The 22,514-nt window shown below is 39.7% G+C and overlaps 1 pseudogene; it reads right to left on the reverse strand.

The window, feature by feature from the left end:
• Positions 1 to 7,127: 7,127 nt before the first annotated feature.
• On the reverse strand, positions 7,128 to 9,798 carry LOC126499202 (60 kDa heat shock protein, mitochondrial-like; annotated as a pseudogene).
• Positions 9,799 to 22,514: the final 12,716 nt, after the last annotated feature.

Here is a 22,514-nt window from a genome sequence, read left to right on the forward strand (position 1 = left end):
ATATACATGTGCTTACATGTTATTACACACATATGCACACAAATATATAGCTAAATATATACCTAAATACATGAATATGATATGCTTAGTCTGTATAATATTACTTTTATGTATGCTTTCATGGCTGACCATTTGGCATTGGATAACCAGTTGGTGTGACCATCCTTGGGGAAGACTCTTTCTACTTATCTCAGCTTAGAAGCATGTAGCTCTTTGTGTAGAGCTGAGCCTCATGGTCTTTCTGCAATCCAATTTAGCATGCCTATTGCTCTTGTTTTGTTCAGCTCATGTTTAGGCCGTGATGTCGGTGTGAGTGTAGCCCCTGATATTACCAGGAGACACACTTCTCATGGCAAACTTCTGATCCTCTTCTGACTTGGACAGTGTTTCTGCCCTCCTTCTGCAGTGAACTCTGAGCCTTGGATTGGAACTGCTCTGTGATTGGTTGTGGTTTTCTGTAAGTGTCTCCATCTGTTGCAAAGAGAAGTTTCCTCCATGTGGGGTGAAGGATACCCTTTTCTGGAGGATAAGGACAAATATTTATAGTGTAGTGAGAGATTATGTTGGTGTAGTAAAATGGCAGTTGCAGGTTCTTCTCTGATCTATGACTTGTCCAGCTCTGGGTAGTTATCCAGGTTTCTAGTACCACACATGACTTTCCTCTTGTTTGAATGGGTGAACTTACTTTTAACCATAGACTGTGTTCCAGGGAAATGTTTGGGTTGAGGTTAGCCACAAGAATGTGTAGCCCCTATGATCAGTTCAGTCCCAAGTTCTACAGTACATGGAGACACTTCCAGATTTTCTTTGGATGTCTTTCATCTTTGCAAATTGAGTAATAGAGTTTTGAGATACTAGAGTGATTGATGTACAATACATTATTGATTATATTTTCTCTGGCTATATGAAATTAGTTTGACAATAACACAGTTTCTTTCAAAAGAAATGAACAAAATTCCCTGTCATGTAGATGACACAAATAGGTATGCAATTTGATTATGTAAATAAATATAGGATGGTAAAGAGATCCTGGCTAAGTGTGCAGCCACCAGGGTCACACTAGAACAGAGTAACAGCAGCCCCTCTCTGCTGCTGGGCCAACATGCAGGAAAGAGCCCTGTGTTGAGTGCTCTACAGACTCCAGGCATTTCAGACTTGAGGGGTCAGTCCAGTGCTCAAGGCTGTCTGGAGGAGCCAGCCAGAAAACCTCACACTTATCAAAGCAGCAATGGCTTTTCGGCTGCCACTGTAAAATGGACCATGATGCTGGCTGTTGGCAAGGCTCCAGATGAGAAGTGCTGCTGTCAACAGAAAAAGAACTTTAATATTTATGCTTTTGCCCCTAAATAAAGTTTAGGTGACAAGCTTAAACATGGCTCATACTTGCTTTAACTGAGTATTGACTTGTGACTGTTAGGTGCTCTAACCATTCAAACTCCTCTGGCCTTCAAACACTTTGTGACCCTTGTGGTTTAATGTGAATAAAGTAGGCTCCTTCCTCATGAGCTCAGACCCCAGCATTGCCCATTTATGATGACCTTCAGAAAGTTATCCATATTTTTTTAGCTCATTTTCTTTTCTAAAGTGAAGATGCTAATGCAACCCAATTCTTAAACACTAGATGATTTTATATCAACTTAACACAAGCTAAAGTCATCTGAGAGGAGGAAACCTCAATTAGAAAAATGCTTCCCTAAGATGGAATTGTTGGCAGGTCTCTAAGGCATTTTCTTAATTAGCGATTGATGAGAGAGGGCCCAGCCAATTGTGGGTGGAGCCACCCCTGAGCTGGTGGTTCTGGGTTCTATAAAAATGCAGCCTGAGCAAGCCATGGAGGATAAGCCAGTAAGCAGCATCCTCCATGGTCTCTGCACCAGCCCCGGCTCCAGGTTCCTGTCCTGACTTCCCGCAGTCATGGACTGTTTCCTGGAAGTGTAGGCTGAAATAAACCCTTTCCTTCCCAAGTTGCTTCTGTCATGGTATTTCATCACAGCAATAGAAACCCTAGCTAGGACAGAAATGACCAGACCCATGTAGCAAATTTCCTTATCCTCTGAGACATCCCAACAGTCCTGTTTAAAGGAAAAAACAAGATGGTTACTAGAAAGGGATGTTCATACAATTTGGGTAATTCATGATTACTTTGTAATATGGTCTTAATGGAAAGCAAACAGGAAATAGGACTTTATTGGAAATCTGTTTTGACCGATTTCTCTTCTGGAGAGACCTGAGTTTCTCTTGTACAGACTTATAAAAAATGAATTCATTAGCTTCTATCCTATCCCTGAGCAATGGCTCACTATTCCCTAAAACATTGTCTCACTTTTATTATTATAAATGCACATTCCTTCTGGGTTCATTTATTTATGTGGGACTAACATATTCAGCAAGTTGCTTTTATCATCATTAAAAACTTTCTTAGAAGTCTTTATAGTTTTAGCTTTAAATAAATGTTATTACACAAAGGCTGTCCCATATCCTACTTTGTGTAGGGCTATTCTTCCTCCCCACAGAAGGACTGCTTCTGAACTGCTCGTATGCTGATCACAGGCACTAAAGTCCTGACGATAGCAGAACAAGCAGTCATAGAAATGCCTCACTGGTGCAGATTGAAGCATGATTAATAAAAGCTCAGAAATAGAAACGGGGGCTTAACCTGAAGATCAGAAAAGCAAAGCAGCCAGCCACTGGCTCTTACCTTGACCTCAGTATGAAATGGCGACCCTGCCTCCAGGAATCTCAGGATGAGACTGTGTCTGAGAGCTGTTTCCTCCCATTTTATATTCCTTTCTAGGGCTGGGATTAAAGGCATGCACTGCCCAGTTTCTATGGCAACTAGTGTGGCTACTGGGATTAAAGGTGTGTGTTACCACTGCTTGCTCTGTAAGGTTTACCAGTGGGGCTGTTTTACTCTCTGATCCTCAGGCAAGCTTTATTTATTAAAATACAAGTGAAATGCCACTTCAGTAAGTTGAATGTAGAACACTGCTATATGCCTCTGGCACCCAGTATCAGGAATGTGCAAATGTCTTTATTCAAAATTGCAAAGTAAGTATGACAATGTCACTATAAATGATAGACACAGGGGTCTGCCAGGCTTTTCTCCAGTCATTTTCTTCAACTGACTTCTCTGAAGTTATTGATAAGGAACCTGCCTGGAGTATCCTGTCATAGTCACTGATAATACCTAAGTAATGTCCTTGGAACTCTGGTACTTCTCCCATTCCACTCATTGAGACCATTCTAGGTCCTTCTGTGATTATAATTTCTATTATAGTGAGCAGAGTAGCATCCAGCAAAGCAGGTCTTCTAACCTTTGTTAGAGCAATGATTCCCTTCCCCACCATATTCACAAAATCATCAAGCATAACATCATCATAACTGCTGTGGGACCTCCATCCACTCCTTCAGCCAATAGCCTTTAAGATACCAGCTCACTTGAGTGCAGTCTCTTACACTATAAATGCAGCTGTAAATCGTGCACTCTCTCTCTTGCTTCGGGCTCTCACTTCCGGCTGCTAGACTCTGTTCCTGTTTCCCGTTTGTGCAGAGGATTGTAATTTAGTATAGTGATCTGTAAGTCTTCCTTAAATAAATAACCCTTTATTATACGTAATTCTGAACTAGTGTGGGATTATTTTGTATCTTCTGCCTCATTTGGTGCCCAAACATGGGGACCAGTTCACACTTTTTGGGATAGGTCTGCCAGCCGTGTGGTGCCTTGGGCACTGACTCTCCCACCTTTGGTTTTAGCAGGCCCTCAGACACAACAGGCTGCTGCTCAGCGCTCCCTGGCTCGCAACACACAACCCACATGCCAGCCCATACACTGCTGCCTGCGATCCCTGCAGTGCACATGGTCCACAACTTGCACTGATGGAAAACTTTGGTTTCCTCTTTATCCTGGATCTAACTTTTGGAATCATTTGATTACCTAAATAACTTCTTAATTTGTTAAAGAAAGCATATTTTTCAGTACCTAAGTAAGCAACATGTGCTGTTTGCTGCTGCTAGCATCTCTCAGCCATGTGGCTACCACTGTGGCATCTACTGGCTGATAATAATTATTACACCTACTCCAATTCATTGTAATTACTTTTCTACAGATAAGATCTGAAAAACTACAAAAAATGACAGATAACATCCAGGAGTTCAATAATTATTTTCCTTATATTATGAAAGGTATTGTGCAAGATTTACCATGCTATTTTCCTCCCTATTATTTGATTCTAGGAATTAGCTTTGTTTTCAATATTATCTCATTAAAATGGTTCAACACTATGGAGAAGGATAGCATCAATTTGACAAAATTTTCTGAAAGAATTTGTGCTGTTGAATCTGTCAGAATCTGTTGAAAAGTTGTATGTCCAAGGATGAGACATCATCTTTACTGAACAAGTTGGAATCCCCAGTGAAGACATTAGAACAGAACACTGGAAAGGAGATTCAGACTTTAAAAAATGCATGAGTAAAAAGATTTGAAAAGATTGAGAAATTTATTGAAATTGATGATCAGGGACAGAAGGTACAAGGACAAGATTTAGCCTCATCAGTACATGCCAGACCCCTGGATGACATACACAGAATTTCAACTGCATATATGGTAATTTCCTCAGAAAGGCCATCTGACACAAAGAGTATGCATGGGAACCAATATGTATGAGTGATCTAAAAGAAATAAAACAAGCAATAGTTTTTTATGGGCTACATTCACCATTTGTCAGGAGATGGTGAAAAATGTGGTCTTCAAGCACTAAGGCAACGCCACACAATTGGCTTCAATTAATCTCAGCAGTCATAGAAAATGGACCTCAGCTGCTTTGGAAGTGTTATTTGAGAGAAGAGGCAAAAATTTTAGAACAACATGGATAAGCAAAAGCATTTGAAACTTCACAAGATCAAATTCTTGGTGAGGGTCATTACTCTGATCCTCAGGAACAAGCTTGCTATGACAAATGTACCTTGTCCCTATGTAGTACAGCAGCTTTAAATACGTGAGACAAAATTCAGGAACTAGGAAAAAGGACTGAGTTGTAAATTAGGGTTAAACAGGGCCAGAGAGAACCTTTACTGACTTCTTACAAAGATTAATTAAGGCTCTACAATTAGGAGTGACAGACCCTGAAGCTAGCCATGTACTAATTGAATCCTTGGCCCTTGAAAATGCCAACGTAGAATGTAAGAAGATCCTTAATCTCACATACATAAATGAATGGATCTCACATACAATGAATGTTGAAACATTTGACTATAGTACTGAAGCTTGGGTAGGAGAAGTGATTTCCAATGATATGAGAAGACACCAAAATGCCAAATGCCTTAATTGTGGAAGAATAGGACATCTAAAAAGGGACTGTAGACAAGGAATTCCTAGGAATAATGCCTCCTCTAGGAATGCCAAGAATAGGAGGACTCAGCCTTCTGGTATATGTAGGAGGTGTGGCAAAAGTCGATATTGGACTAATGAATGTTGATCGACAAGAGACAGACAAGGCAACCTGATACCACTGGGAAACTTCTTGGTTGTCGATGTCAAACAAGGCCCAGTCATTCCCAGTTATTGTGGATAATATGTCTCACCAGGAAAATTAAACAATCCAGTGCCTACTGTAAAAAACCATACTGTTCTAGATGATGGAATAGACCTGGAGGATGAGTAAAAACTCTAGTAGGAATTAGGAAATATATATTTTGACAGACTTCTATAAATATCAAAGACCAAAGCTAAGAGTGTGTATAAATGACATTGTAAATGAGGGATTACTAGACACAGGTGCAGATGTAACTATCATTACTCCAGAATCTTGGCATCCAGATTGGCCTCTTCAAGAGGCAGATATTCAATTCCTAGGAATTGGAACCCTACCTCAAGTAAAACAAAGCATGAGGTGGGTTGAATGCATAGTGCCAGGTCATAAAGGAAGGCTGAGGCCATATGTATCTAATATTGCAGTGAATTTATTGGGCCATGACCTATTACAGTAATGGAATACCCAGGTTAACATTCCTGTGGTCCCTAAAACTCATGTTTCTGGCAAGAATATTATAAGATATTATAAATGAAGGCCACCAGCCATCCAGGCTGTACAAGAACCCAAAGCAACTAGCAAATCTTCAGAGGTACTAACAGCCTTGCTTTTAAAATTCTTAACTGAGGGTTGGGTGGTGGCGGTGCATGCCTTTAATCCCAGCACCTGGGAGGCAGAGGTAGGTAGATATCTGTGAGTTCGAGGCCAGTCTGGTCTACAGGACCTAGTTCCAGGATAGGCTCCACAACTACAGAGAAACCCTATCTTGAAAAAACCAAGAAAAAAATTCTTAACCGAGAAACTCATATGGGTTAAATGGTGGCCTTTAATGGTTGGTTGCTTCAACATTGCAAATAAGACTTTAGGTGATTGCTCAGGCAGTCAGTTGTCTCTGTTATCTACTGCACATTTTGGAAGCTGCTTGATTGCATTTTCTGCCTACTCAAGTAATATTATCTCCCTTCTTAGACTTTCTATGGAGTTTCAAGATTAGGGAGTCATATTTACCATCCTCCTAGGATCTATCCAAGCCATTTCCAATACAGGACTTAGACTCCTTAGGATAGAATGTTTATTTAAACATTTAGCATATGTTCCTTGATTAATATTGTTTATGCTGGTTGTAATTCTAATCTTATAAGTGATATCTGTTCCTAGTGTATATAGTTTTATATTGGGTTTGGAACTCTCTTATTTAAACAAAAGGGGAGGTGCTGTAGGAGCTCCTTCTGCTCCTTCAGCCAATAGCATTTAAGATACCAGCCCACTTGGGCATGATCTCTTATACTATAATTGCGGCTGTAAAGCATTGCTCTCTCTCTTGCTTCCAGCTCTCACTTCTGGCTGTGCAGAGGACTGTGATTTAGGATAGTGATCTGTAAGTCTTCCCTAAATTAATAACCCTTTATTATATGTAATTCTGAACTAGTGTGGGATTACTTTGTATCTTCTGCCATCACATAACAAACTTCAGAGGAACTTTGCAGAATTTTCTCACTGCCAGAGATCCTTCAAGACCTACATTCTTAGTCATTGCCAGGATTTTGAGTGCATTTTAAATAATTTTTATACCAATTTTCTGTTCTACATTAGCAGACTTCAGGCTGGGATGCATAAAAGCTGGTCAGAGCACCCTTCTAGTAGACCAGCTTTTATCCTGTTCAAAAGTAGTGCACTTAAAGCTTCTCCATCAACATCTCTAGTGCTTATGACTAGGGTCTTCTGAGGACCACTGGAATTTCTAGAGGAGGTACAATGAACTGGATACTATACATTCTTTTTTCTTGCAACACAAGATCTTAGAATTCACATTTTGACCTTTGGGTGTATTGATCCTTGATCAATCACACTTCATGCCTTTAATGATTTCTAATCCATCATTCAGTGTTTTCTCACCACCTCTCACTATGACACCCCTTTCTTCCAAACTTTTTAATTGCTTCAGAAATGACGTTTTCATTTTGATTTCTTCATATGCAGGAATTACAGCAACCTGAGCAATTTCTTCAAGGGTTGTCACTGGTTTAGACTGTGTTTTCAGTTCAGCAATTGCAGCACCACCAGAAACATTATACCTCACCTGGTTTCCAGTGTATTGGCATCTTTGCTGATGCTCTCAAAGCCTTCTTTGACCATAGATCATGCCAGAACAGTAGCAGTGAGTGGTGGTACCATCTCCAGTCTCTTCATGTGTGTTACTGGCAACACTTTGAACAAGTTAGCCTTAATACTTTATATTTATTCTTTAAATGAATTGACTTTGTGAAGGTCACACCATGTTTTCTTACTTGGGGACTTGTGCAGCTCTTTTTATAACCACCATTCTTCCTTTGGCCCAATGTTACTAATGCAGTATTGGCTAAAAGGTCCACACCTTGAGCAATAAGGCTAAGCTACCTGCACCAAAACTTATATTTTTTTTTCCCAGGACACTGGTCTCATCTGTAGAAAGACTATGAATAGTCAAAACATTTCTACTGGGAACTGGTGGGAGCTCATGAATCAAGTAAGATTATCACAGTGAGTGAGGGGAGAAGTCTTTATTTTTAATTCTAACTTTAAGTAGCTCTGGCTACTTTGGTGGCACCAGAGAAATTTAGTTGACTTTGCAGAGCTCTCTGTTTAGATACATTTGTGGTGGCTGGTCAGCATGTATTGCAGTCTGGAGCATGTATAAAGTGGCATGGCATGGTATGCTGCTTAGGTGTTTGGGTTTTTGGGTTTTGTTTATTTTTTTTCTAATTGACACAATGTAGAGTCATCTGGGAAAAAAGAACTTCAGTTGATAAAACGTCTCAATCATATTGCTTTAATGCAAGATCATATGAACATTTTCTAGATTCATGACCTATATGGGAGGGCCTAGCCCATTGTGGGAGATGCCACCCCTGGGCAGCTGTTCCTCGGTGACAAAAAAGCAAGCTGAGCAGGCCATGGAGAACTAGCCAGTAATCAGAGTTCCTCTATGGCCTCTACTTTAGTTCCTGCATCCCAGTTCCTGTTCTCCTTGATTTCCTTTGATGAACTGTAAGCCAAATAAATCCTTTCTTCCCCATATCATTTTTGGTCATGGTATTTTATCACTACAACAGAAACCAAACTAGGATGCAAGGTAAGGAACTGTTTTTGATTGTCCCATGAGGCACACAGTCCCACATCCAATGGGAGTTCATTCCAGTCTCAAGAAAGAGGCATTTTTACCAGGTGTATACAGATTGGTGTGTAACCTAGAGCCTATTCTTATAACTTGTAAGGCTGCAGCAGTTTCTCCTGTAAATAGCCTGGTGGTGGCAGATCTGCCCTGTAGATAGCGCTGTATGAGAAACCAAATGAAAAGCCAAACCCACTAAGAATACATGTTTTCTTTCTTAACAAAAAAGTTTTTAACTGAAATAGAATTACATCACTATTCCTCCCCTTTCCCTTCCTCCAGCCACTCCCAGCTACCCTCCCTCAACCCCTTCTCGGGTTCCCACTCTCTAGTTAATTGCCTATTATTCTTTGATTATATTTGTTACATACATATATGTTTGTATATTTATACTCACTCATATACAAATAAACTGTTTAGTTTGTTTTTGTTGTTTGTGTGTATAGGATTTCAAGGCTGATCACTTTACATCAAACAACCAATAAGAGGGCTCATCACTAGGAGACACTAATTATCCTTCTATCAGGCAATAGATGCCTGCAGTTCTTTGCTTAGATGTGGTACCCTGGGAAATTGTCTCCATTCACAATGAGATGGCCATTGGAATTATTCTTGTTCTGGCCTCGTTTACACAGCCATTTCTAGGAGACACCATTTCCCAGCAGACTTCCTGGTATTCTGGCTCTTATAATCTCCTCCATTCCATTCATGGCATTCCCTGAGATGTATATGTAGGAGCTGGAATGTAGGTGCATCTGTTGGGCTGGGCTCCTCAGAACTGTTGAGCTCTCTCTAATTATGTCCACTTGTGGTTTTCGTGGTGGTCTCCACTTACTGTAAAGAGAGACTTATTTAATGACAGGTGTGGTAGCTAACCCTCTGTGGGTATGAAGATAAGATTTAGAATGTAGCAAGGAATTAGCCTAGTCTAGCATATTGACAGTAGTAGATTCTTCTCTAAGGTCCATGACCTCACTAGTCCTGGGAAGTCAGCTAGGTTTTCAGTACCAGACATGATTTTCTTACTGTTGAGTGGATCTTAAGTCCAGTTAGATGGTTGTTGATGTCACCATCATATGAGTGCGACTTCTTGTACCTTGTCATGCTGGCAGTAGCCATGGCTCATAGGTTTCGCAGATATGTAGGACTGTCTAATTGCTCCCTCCCTTGGCAGCATGCGTATCAACATCATGGAAGCTAGACAACAGGAAAAGATTCTCAGGCCAGATCCAGCTCGAGTCATCCAATTTGTGTGTCCGAAGTGTGTGGTTTCTTCAGCGGGAGTCATAGACCTTCAACCTCTGTTCAGCAACCAAGGGCTACATCATTACATTAATCAGTACTGTCTTGGGAGTTACTTGGACTACTCTAACCAATCCTTTGAAAGGAGGGTTCTTGTGTCTGGCATTAGGGTTTTTGTTAATCTATGTTCTTTGGTGGGGATCATGTCAGTGTGAGTAGTTTAAGTTCCTTTAAGACACATATGTATGTATACATGTATGTGTGTGTATGTATATTGTGAATAATTTTAGATAAATATAAAATAATAGATACTTTGAGACTTTATAAACAACCTTGGTGTTATTTGGCCTCCCTTCTCCTTCTGTATGTTTCTTTAGGTACATAGAGTTTTGTTTTAAAGTTTAAACACCATTAAAATATGTATGAGTCAACCTAAAAAGAAACCCAGAGAAATGGGCTTTGCAAAGGCAAGATCTGATTCTAGAGAGGCAGAACGTGGGAATCTGTGCCATGGCAAGCCTACAGGCTTACAGAAGGAAGTCGGGCTCTGAGAGGCAGAATTAGGAGGGTTATGTAAGCTTCTGTGAGACACAGAAAGCTCTGGTTACAGAGTCTGTTGTGGGAGGTGGTGCCAGGTCATTAGTGGAGACCATGTGATATAAACGCCTGTAAGTGTCTATCCAGTTGGCTGCCTGTGTGACCCCAAGTAAGCTGAGGTTTGCTGGAATCTTTTGTCACGGTTTCTGATGCAAGCAACTATGAATAAGAACCCTCCATGGCCTGCCTATGTTCAGCCAAGTTTAGTCATGGCAACTTCAGTTTGATCTTGACAAATTTCTCATAAGTACCATCTAACAACAAAATAGTAACACAATTGTAAATCAAAACCGAACAAAAGTGTGAAACCTGTAAAATGTGAATGAGCAGTACCAGTGGAATGCGGCTGTTTGGGGACTTTGTTTGACTTGGGACACTACTAACTTTTAGATTGATTATTTGGTTCTAATTTCAGAAGTGAAGAATGTTCTAGGTCTATGTGAGTAATTGCCCATATGTGTGTGATTCCCTGGGACTCTGTTTTCCTTCTAGAGAGAAAGCTTTGTTCCTAAGTGTGGAGTAGAAACCATTTGATTTTTGCTCATCATGGATGTGACAATGAAGTATTAGGATCACCTCAGACAGAGGCTGAAATTCAGTGTAGAATTTCATTCACAGTTAAAGACTGTTTTCTAGAGGCAGAATGGTCCCAGACTCTACTATATCCTTACATGGATTTGGTGTATATATGTATATGAGGCTTTTCTGTCAGCCTCCCCACCCACAGGGAGTCCTACATCTTACCTAACAAATGATTCTTATTTCCTTATAGAAGGATGGGTTGGCATAGATAGTTAGTAAAACAGGAAAAGGATGTTTATCATTGCATTAATTTATTCATAAGTCTTTGAAGGGAGGTTCATTGCTGTGGTTCCAGTCTTGCCTTGTTTGACGTTACATCACTGTACTTTTCCTTGCATTAGACACTTCTCCTGTGGAATTTCATTAGATTAGGACATTGTCAGATATTCATCCAAACCTTCCATCTCCTAATTGCTAAAAAAGAGTGTTGGACTTGTGTCTTTATGGATGTTTAAAAAATTAAGTAATGACTCAGGAATTAAGTAACTATACAACTTTTTAATATCAATTTTGGCATTGACATTGCCAACACATCAATAACTATTTGAAGAAGAATCAACAGAACATCTTTTTTTTTTTAAAGGCGGCTAAATTGGGTTAAAGGCATTCTTTGGCATCTCTGTCCTCCCTCACTTTTCCTTTTCATCCTCACTCTCTTTCTCAAACACATGTCCCAAATAATTAGTTATTGTTTGATCGACACTAGGGATAGGCAAAGTACCCTTCGTTTGAATGTCCCTTTTTCTCTAAAATATAATGAAAGAAGTGCAATATTCTTAAGAAACAGCAAGTGGCATCTTACAGAATTAACCATTCTCATGCTAATCATTTGAAAACTAATAACTATTGAGACCAAGGATATATCAACCACACTCTAAGAAGGCTTCATACCTACCGGAACAGTTGGCCAACACAAAACAGATTCTATGAGTTTTTTTTAAGTGGGCTTTTGTTTTGTTTTGGTAGTATTTGTCTTGTTTATTTTCTTATTTCTAGTTTGCTTATTTTTGGTAGTCTTTGTTCTTTTTTTTCTGAGAGAGAGAGAGAGAGAAACAGACAGACAGAGACAGAGAGAGAACATGAAGTTAAAATTGGGTAGGTATGGAGGATCTAGGAGGAATTGGGGAGGAAAAAGATTGTGATCAAAATATATTGCAAATTTTAAAAAATTTAAAATTTAAAAAGGAAAAAAGGAATAAAAGGGGAGGTCCCATGTGAACGAGGGGAGTGGTGTTTTTGTTCATGAGGGAAGCTAAAGGGAGGCACCTTTTCCTGCAGATGAGCTGACATCAAGAAATGCTAGGCATTGCTGGGCCATGGTGATGTATGCCTTTAATCCCAGCACTCGGGAGGCAGAGGCAGGTGGATCTCTGTGAGTTTGAGGCCAGCCTGGTCTCCTGCCTCTGCTGATGTCTGGATCTTCCTCCAGCCTCCTGCACTGTGAGAAGAAAGCTCTGCTACTTAGAAATCATGGTACACAGCATCTTTTTAGCCTGGCTGGGAAAAGGCAAAGCACATCATTGTCTTACAACCGCTAACCTTTAGTAAAGAGAGAAAGCATAGTCCTTCATTACTGTATTTCACAAACAGTACTTGAACTTTTGAACCTTGAACTAGGTATTGAGAATACATGTATTATCTTTTCCTCTAAAGTAGAGGTTCTCAACATGTGGATTGTGACCTCTTTGGGGGTCAACCCTTTCACAGGAGTTACCTAAGACCATCAGAAAACACAGATATTTATATTATTAATCATAACAGTATAAAAGTACAGCTATGAAATAGCAACGAGATAATTTTATGCTTGGGGTCAGCACAACATGAGGGACTGTATAAAAGGGTCACAGCATCAGGAAGGTTGAGAACCACTGCTCTAAACCATCTTTCTATGGGTTACTCTCTGGAACAATGTTAATCCTACTCAGTTCCACCCAAAGGACGTTTCCTGTACAGAATAGTGAGTTGGTGCAGCATTTGTACTTTGCATTTCTCTTGTGTATAGTATTCGATGACCATTAGCTATTCAAATATGTCCATCAACTCCAGATCTTCACAGAAAGACTCAACTCTTAGATCTTGTTTTGTTATCATAGAAGCAGAGTTTTTTCCCCTACAATGTATTCTGATCACAGTTTCCTCTCCCTCATCTCCTCCCAGATCCTCTGTCTCCCACGCATCTAACTCCATGCCTTCTTTTTCTCTTTCAAAAATGGGCAAAAAAAATCAACAACAACAACAACAAAAAAAACAAAAACAAAAACCCAAAGAAACAAAAAACAGAACAAAAATTCCAGACCAGAATAAAACAAAACCATGAGAAAATAAAACACAACAAGAAAAAGCAGGAGAAGTACTTATAAATGTAGAGACACATAAAAAACCCATAAAAGCAAAATCAGAAACAATAATATATGAACATAAAACCCACCAAAAAGACCCAGGTTAAGGATTAAGAGACAAAAACATTTCCAAAATAACCCTTGAGTTTGTTTTGAGTTGGCTGCCTGTGCACCTTCATTGGAAAAAAAGAATCTAATTTTTCCTTTGCAAGTGTTTGCCAATTGGAGATATCTTTGTGGTTAGGGGTGCAGCTCTTGTCCACTTCCTTCTCTCAGCACTGGTACCCCATCTGGCTTGGACTTGTGCAGGCTCTCTGCAGCCCCGCTATCTCTGAGTTCATATGTGTGTCTGTCCTGTTGTGCCTGGAAGGCATTGTGTCTTTGGTGTTGTCCCTCCCTGCTGGCTCTTAGACTCTTTCTGCCCCTTCTTCTGCAATGTTCCCTAGGCCTGATGGGAGAGGTTTGATGGAGACATCCCATTTAGGACTGGGTATTCCAAGGTCTCTCACTCTTCGCATATCGCAGTTGTGGGGTCTCTATATTTGTTCCCGTCTATTGCAGGTGGAAGCTTCTCTGATGATGGCTGAGCTAGACATGAATTGAGTTGTTGGTCAAAGAGAACCCAGACAACTCAGGTTATTGGCGAGGATATTGGTTGCTCTCCACAAACAGATGGAGGGGCCCCATTGCTAAAGATAACACCTGCATATCTCATTGAACACGGAGAAGCTGACTTAGAACCTAACTAGAGCCTTCACTAATCACTAGAAGGTTCCCTGCATGCTTCCAGAGGAGAAAGGTTAATGCCAATCCAGCTACAAACCCTTCAGTCTACAATGGTTTTGCAGCAGTTGCAAAAGTTACATGGTTTGCTGGTGCACTAGAGGCATAAATATGGGAGTGGCCAATCACTGTCTGATTGAGGTAATGATTTTACGGGTGTGTACTCATTTCCAAACTGATCAACTTCAGTCATATTTCAGTTAGGTTGAAAGGTCAGTTCAAAGGAGATGGCCAAGAGATAAAGAGGAACTAAGACACGGGGTCTGAGATCTGGCTCTATTTATTTTGGGGGCATTGCTTATACACATATTTATGCTTAGAAATCCCCCAGACCTTTGTCATTTTTGAGCAAAGAAGAGATTCTTGAAAATATCTCTCTTCATTCATCTGCATATCTTGCAGAAGTTCTAAAACCCGGTGTGACCTGGAGGTTACCTGCTAGGCTTGTCTGATTCAATTATGCATGGACGTCCTACATAAAATTCATTCTGTAGCTAAAGCACTTGCAGAAGAACACATGCCAGCTTTAGAAGACTCTGAGTTTGAACTTAGATTTTCACTTCTTGCTTCCATTTTTTTTGTTTGGGTGTTTGTTTTGAGGCAGGGTTTTTCCATGTAGCACTGCCTGTCCTGGAACTTGCTCTATGGATCAGGCTGGCCTTGAACTCACCTGAATTTGCCTCATGAGTGCTGGGATTAAAGGTGCCTTGTCCATTTTTTCCCTTAAATTAAAAAGGATAATTTTTTTTTTTATCTCATGTCACTTGTCACGCAGTGGGTGTCCAGGAATATAGGATGACTAAATGACTGGATCATTGAGATAAAATCCGTGAGTACAACAAGTTTACTTAAAACAACTGTGAGAAGAGGAAGAAGAAGAAGAAGAAGAAGAAGAAGAAGAAGAAGAAGAAGAAGAAGAAGAAGAAGAAGAAGAAGAAATGGTTCACTCCTGCAGCGAATACGCCTTTTCTTTTTCTCTAAGGTTCCCTGCTTCATTCAGAAAAACAAGGGAGAGAATTAGGGAAGAAGCCATTTGGTTTTCAATATTCACTGGAGGTAACTGGGAAAAACATCAAAGAATATAATTTTAGATTTTAGTCAAAATGTCAAATCTAACTCATAGTAAAAAACATTTGAATTTTAACTTTGGAGTCAGAATTTTGTATGACATTATTAATATCCTTAACTTTATTATTATTATTAATTATCATTATTATTATTTGACAAATGTTCACTGAGTAGTTTCTCAGCAGCAATTAGTAAATAAAACTTGCATTTCAGGATACATTTCTGAGGATAACATCAAGCAGTCCACACAGAGATGAACATGACTTTCCATGAAGATGGTTAAGGACCCTCATATTAAGGCTGCATGCACATTAGGAATCTGAAGAAAAACTGTATCACAAAGTGAGAGGAAAATTTCTCAACTGTAATATTTGCATGTAAAATATTATAAACATTGGTTATTATATCAATATTTTAAAAGTCTATATAATTAAAAGTGAATGGTTTGTATCTAAGCCATGGTTGATCTGATTCATAGTTCCATACTGACGTTGTAGAATTATAGATTCTTCTAGAATCCCAGATTTGAGACCTGTCATATATCTATGAGAATACAGATATAATTATATCTGTATTCGTGTGCTATATTGTCTGTCTGTCTCTGTCTTGCTTTCATTCTGGCATTGGACACTGAACCCAGATCTTGTACATGCTAGGCAGTGACCCACCACTGAGTTACACCTCTACCAGAATTCTCCTGTGTTTGGCAAAAGCTGCATGCATATACAGCTCCAATGAAGTGTAGGTAATACGGTTTCTGATGCATATTCAGTACCGTACATTGAGATTATTGTTTCTAAACCTGTCCTTTTAAAGGATACCTTCTGTTGGTACTGACGTTAAACCATTTATGTGAGTAGAACCCTTGTGCCTAAGCACTTCTGTAAACCTCTCTGTCCTGTTGCACTGGTGAGGAAGCATCCAATACATGGTTTAGGGGAGGCGTATTCAAGTCACGGAATTCCCAAACCATAATGTGAAACTGTGGCTTGCTACACTGCAGACTTGGGGCTCTCTGGGATTCTGCTTTTCAAATGAGCTCTCAAGAGAAAGCAGGTGCTGTGGCTCATGAGTCAGGAACCTCTGCAATGACGGGAAGACAGAGAAGCTAATACACACATCTGTTTGCTTAGTAAATAGTTTGGATTTTGGAAAAGTCTAACTGCACTTGTGTGGTCTGTGTAGCCAACACCTGTCTTTGAGAGAGCATGGCCGACAGTAGCAGGCACTAGGAAGGAAGGCGCTTTGTGCTTTTCCAGTCACTCTTTGGAGATAAAATTAAAATAAAAATTAGAGAATTTTAGGTAATTATGGCAGAAAAAGTTTGAGTGACTTATCAGATAGTCACCCCCCAGGTCAGTTGTATGGAGGGCTGACTTTGAAGAGGTTGGACATTCTCCTCCCTCCCTCCTTTTTGTTAGGTTTTAACTGCAGAGTGACCAACAGTCATGTCCCCAGGTCTTCCAAATCAAGTCTATAGTGAGATCAGCCTTTTTTAGGGGCTTTAACATTTAAGTGGATTTTAAAAAAATGCTCCTGAATTAATAAATTCTGGGAATTAAGTGCCCCCATGTAATCTAAACAATGTGGTTACCTAAACAGGACCGAAATATAATGACAACACCAGTTGTCATGCCAGTGAGGATGGGGGAGTTTTATAAAGCCCTACCTCTAAGTAGAGAACTGCAGGCAATCAATGGCTGCTTTAAGAGAGAGAAGATCATCCCACCCTAACCCAGGGTTGAGCTCCCTAATAAGGTTATCTGTTCCCAAGTAGTCCCGGGCCCAAGTACATGCGAGCTACACTACATGGGTTTAGTAGTGCATATGCATGGGAGCGTGAGTGTGTGTGTGTGTATGTGTGTGTGTGTGTGTATAACCATAACAATTAAAGAAGGTTAGGTCATGAATTGGAGAGGTAGTAGGGGGACATGAGAGGAATTGAAGGAGGAGAGAAAGAGTTGTAGAAATGATGTAAATATAGTACTTATATATGACATTATAACAAATTGAAAAGCCAGCATTTTCAAGTTTAATTTAATGATATTAAAGACAACATTTTGCAGATAGAAGCTGCAGGAGGTAGTCCACATCTAACAAGAGAGTATATTCTGAGTTTTTTTTAAAATAGATATTAGAGCTAGAAGTACTGAAAAGTGATGTTTCAACACACGGAATCCCCTATGCATGATAAGCAGAGACACGATCCTAAGGAGATGTAGTGTTTGAAGCTCAACCAAGTGGCTGACAGCACAACCTCCACCCTTGATCACATCAAGTGCTAAAAGGGTCAAGTAGGCAAGGTAATTTCAAGGCACAAAATATAAAACAGATGGACTATAGGCAATCTGGCAAATAACACAGGGGAATTTTACAGCTAAAGGAGGTCACTGTAAAGATCACACTGGAAAGATCACAGTCACACAGACTAAACTAAGGACATGAAGATGGTGATGATCACAGCCAAAATGCATGTTTCTAAAAGAAAAATTGGGAACTCAGAATTATATGTAAAAAATGCCAATCCTAAGTGGAAATAAAAGCACTGCATGTCAAGCAAGCACACCTGCAGGAAGTCTTGTGGGGTCACCTCTGATTTCTGACCTGGATTTGTGGTGCCTTCAGTAGTTCCCAGAAGTCTCTGGAGTTGCTCAGTGTCTGCTGTAGGAACTGAGAGACGCCAAGAACATGGGGTTCTTGTCCTGCCAACATTATTATCAGCAGAGGCTCTGCGTGATGTGTACTTGGAGGAGGGCTCACTTGATGACACCTGTTTCATTGCTACCACCTTAGAAGAGGAAAATTGGGGCCAGAGTCTTGCTATTGTCCTTGAGGCAAAAAAAAAATTTGTACATCCAAGGATGAAAATAAAATCATAAAATAAACAGAGTTAATTCGTTCCAACAGAAACCACCTTGATTAGGTTTTCCCAATAATAATGAGTCAGATGATCTTTGCCGTACTTATTGTTCAACATTACTTGTGAAATATATATATATATAAATCTATGTATTAAGTCTATGTATATACTTAATACATATATTTAATACATGTATATACTTAATACATATATTTCATCATCTATCATCTCTCATAGGTATTAGGATTGCTTATAGGACTATGGGTGATTATTGTCAGACCTTCACTTTTAAAATAAAACAAAAATTGGGAAGTCAAGATTATATGTAATATTTTAATTTTAAAATGCTAATCCTAAGTGTATAAGAGAATGAAAAGAGGATCTTTAAACTAATATTTTTACTCTGAAAATTCCATACAATATATTTTGGTCATATTCACATCTCTCTCCCAACTCCTTCCAGATCTACCTCTAGCTCCCTGGCCACCAAACTTAGTGTTGTATTTCTTTTAAAAAAATAACAAACCATCAAATCCAATTTATTTTTACCAGCTCCTCTCGGTGCCCTAGAGTGTGGTGTTGGTGGTTAGTCTGCCTTTCAGGACTTTCACCTTTAAAGATAACTGATTCATCTCTCCCACTGTTGGAGCAGCTGACTTGTTGAACAATACTTGAAAATGGGCATGAGGATTAAGAAAGAAAGAGACTTAGCTGGGGTCATCCTTGTGGACTTCCGAGACTCTTTCCAGTACCAGGTCTCTTGCCAGCCCCATAATCCCCCAATCAAAATAGCTCTTTCCTTGCTCCCATCTCTGTCCTATGTATTGAAGGCTATGTCCACTCTTCTATCAGGTACAGAGGTTCAGTGTGGTCAGATTTATATGGAGGTCTTTAATCCATTTGGACTTGAGTTTTGTGCATGGGTATAGATATGGATCTGTTTATATTCTTCTACATGTTGACATCCAGTTATGCCAGCAGTATTTGTTGAAGATTCTTTCTTTATTCCATTGTATAATTTTAGCTATTTTGTCAAAAATCATGTGTTCATAGGTGTGTAGATTAATATTCAGATCTTTGATTGGATTCCATTGGTTAACCTGTCTGCTTTTATGCCAATACCAAGTTGTTTTCATTACTGTAGTTCTATACTAGAGCCTGATGTCAGGGATGGAGGAGAGGGTGCCCAAACTGGCCTTGCCCTATAGTAAGATTGATGCATATCTTAAATGCCACCATAGACCCTTCATGAAGTGGCTGATGGAAGCAGAGGCAGAGACCCGCATAGAGCACTGGGCTGAGCTCCCAAAGTCCAGTTGAAGAGTGGGAGGGGTGAGAATATAAGAAAAGAGATCAAGATCATGATGGAGACACACACTGAAACATTTTACCTGAGCTAATGGGAGTTCACCAATTCCAGCTGGTCAGGGACAGAACTAGCATAGGTCCAAACTAGTCCCTCTGAATGTGGATGACAGTTGCATGGTTGAAACAGACTACGGGACCACTGACAGTGGCATCAGGATTTGTCGCACTGCTTGTACTGGCTTTATGGGAACCGATTCTCTTTGGATGGATGCCTTGCTCAGCCTGGATATAGTGGGGAGGGTCTTGGACCTTCCCCAAAGCAATGTGCCTTGCCCTCTCTGAGGAGTGGATGGGGGTGGGATGGGAGGGTAGATGGAGGGAATAGGAGAAAGGGAAGGAGTGGAAATTGGGATTGGTATGTAAAATAAAAAGATAGTTTGTTTTCTATTTTATAAAAAATAAAATTAAAAAAGAAAGAGATAAAAGACAAAAAAATAGACTAGGGAGAGCTCTCAGTGAATCCTGTAGCAGGCCTGAATTTATTTCTCGTAGCCCTTTTATACCCAAAGCAAAAAGGGGAGAGCAGAAGACAGACTTCTTTAACATGATTCAAGGAACAAACAAGCATAATCATCTCCTTAATTCTCAAAATATCGAGTAGCCACGCCTTTGGCCTAACATCCTGTTATTTGGTCTTGAGCAAAGCATCCAGTGACAATGCATTTAGCCACATATTCAGTTATCTGGCCTTGAGGCAAGAACAAACTTGAGCTCTCTGCTTGGATTTTCTACCTTGCTATATTCTGCCCTGCCATAGGCCAAAGCAGATTCTTTATTAATCAACGGCAATAAAACATCTCCATAGCATACAGAGGGCAATTCCGCATCACATTAGTAGTAATTAAGTATTCCCCTTTCTGGAAATACATCCACGACAGCATCTGCTGTTATTTATTTCTTGAATAAATCCTGGTCTTTCTTACTGGTGAAAGAGGAAATCTCAAAGTAGTTTTCACTTGTATTTCCCTGATGGCTAAAGATTTGTACATTTAAAAACTGGTTCTTAGCCACTTGTGTTTCATCTTTTGAGAAATCTGTTTAGTTTTGTGACACATTTTTAAATTGGGTTATTTGTTTTCTTGATTTAGTTTTATGAATTCTTTTGCATACACTATTATGCTGAGATATGTCTGAGATATCTTCTGTATCCCTAGATTCTCCAGGAACTTTCTCATGAAGGGATGATGAATTTTGCCAAAGGCCCCCTTTGCATCTAATGAGATGTGATTTTTGTCCCTTAGTCTATTTATATAGTGGATTATGTTTTTTGATTTCCAGCTGGAACTTGATTGTGGTGGATAATATTTTCAATGTGTTCCTACATTTGCTTTGCAAGTGTTTTATTGAAAATATTTGCATCTTAAGTTGTTAAAGATCTTTTGTTGTTTTCTGTGTTGTTGTTTGGTCTTTGGTTTTAGTGTTAGGGTAATACAAGCCACATAAGAAGCTTGGAAATATTCCTTCCCTCTATATGTTATGGAATAATTTGAGATGCATGGGTGGTAGTTCTATGAAAGTCTTTAGAATTCTTGGTGTCTATCTTGTTCTGAGATTTCTTTCCAGTTGGAAGAGTTTTAATTATTGCTTCTAAATCATTGGTTCTTATGTGTCTGCTTAAATTATTTACTTCATCTTGATCTATTTTTGGTAGGCTATAAATATCTAGCTACATTTAGGGATTCATCCATTTTTTATATTTTCCTGCTTGTTGAATTACAGATTTTAAAAGTATATCCCTGTGATCCTCTGAATTGCCTCAGTATCTTTAGTAATTTCCTGTTTATTTCTGATTTTTACTAATTTTGGTCTGAGAGAGGGTTTTATTTATTTATTTTAACTTCGAGCTAAAACTGTTGGTTTTTTTTTCCCTATCATTCTTATGGAAAATATCAAAAGAGAAATGAAAATATGGTGATCCATTGAAAATTACATTCAAGATGAAGGTAGGACAGGGTCCTGTCAGCTTAGCAACCATTCATGGTCTCAAACACTGTGGGCTTCCACAAAGGTTTATACCAGGTCACAGACAGCCATTTTACCATGGGAACATTTCATCTGCAGTCTGTGGCTGTTGTGCAAGAGGGTCACACATCTGGTGGAAGAATATAGACTACACTTTAGCAGCTTTTAGGATTATGAAAGTTAATATGAAGTATAAGGATCATAGAGAAAATCGGAGTTAGCTATGTAGTGACTGTTTTTATATGTGGCTTTGTTGTTTCTGTTTTCTTCTGTTTATTAACAATAGTTTCATATTGCTATTTTCAGAGCAGATTATGGAAATTTATTTATTGCCATGGGGGTCCAGGATATTGTCTAGAAGCCCCAGGGCTGCCTTTGTGATTGATAAGGGTTTGTTTCATGTAGCATTGGGACCTCAAGGAGAGGTGACAGCTTCAGCCCAGGCCATAAGGAGATGAATGTGGATAATCATTAGGGTGTGGTGGCTGCTGTGGTTGAACACGATTGCAGAGACTGCCAGGATTTGTTGGTAGGATCCTGTCCTTCTGAGTCAAACCTTTAAGAGGCGGGGATCCTGTTGTTGTAGGTCAGTTGCCTTCAACATGTTGATGCTTGTGTCTATGTATTAGTGTTGCTGTCAGTTTTGGTTGAGATTTTTTTTTTTTTTGCTATGGACAGTTACTACAGAGACTCACAACTGATAAAAGTTCCAAGAACAAATGACTTTTAAATGCTCAAGTTGCATCTGTTCCATCCCCACCCAAGGGACAAGACATATGGAAGAGGAGATGGCAAGAATGTGAAAGGTGGGGGGGGGCTGCTGTGGTGTGCCCTCCAGGCCCTCTCATTCTTGACTCACAGTAGGTGTGATTACCTGTACAGGACCTGCACAAGATTGGATCCATCTACATTCTGTCTCCAAGTCGTGGGGCTTTCAAGGCCCCACTCCTATCTGAGGGTCTGTAGTCAGCTGCTGGGGAAGAGAGAGGAAGATAGAGGTGTCACAGGTGAGGTTCCCATGGCCCCTCCCCCAG

The sequence above is a fragment of the Alexandromys fortis genome, unplaced genomic scaffold (genome assembly GCF_014885135.2).
Source record: "Alexandromys fortis isolate MF-2015 unplaced genomic scaffold, M_Fortis_MF-2015_v1.1 scaffold_15, whole genome shotgun sequence".
NCBI lineage: Eukaryota > Metazoa > Chordata > Mammalia > Rodentia > Cricetidae > Alexandromys > Alexandromys fortis.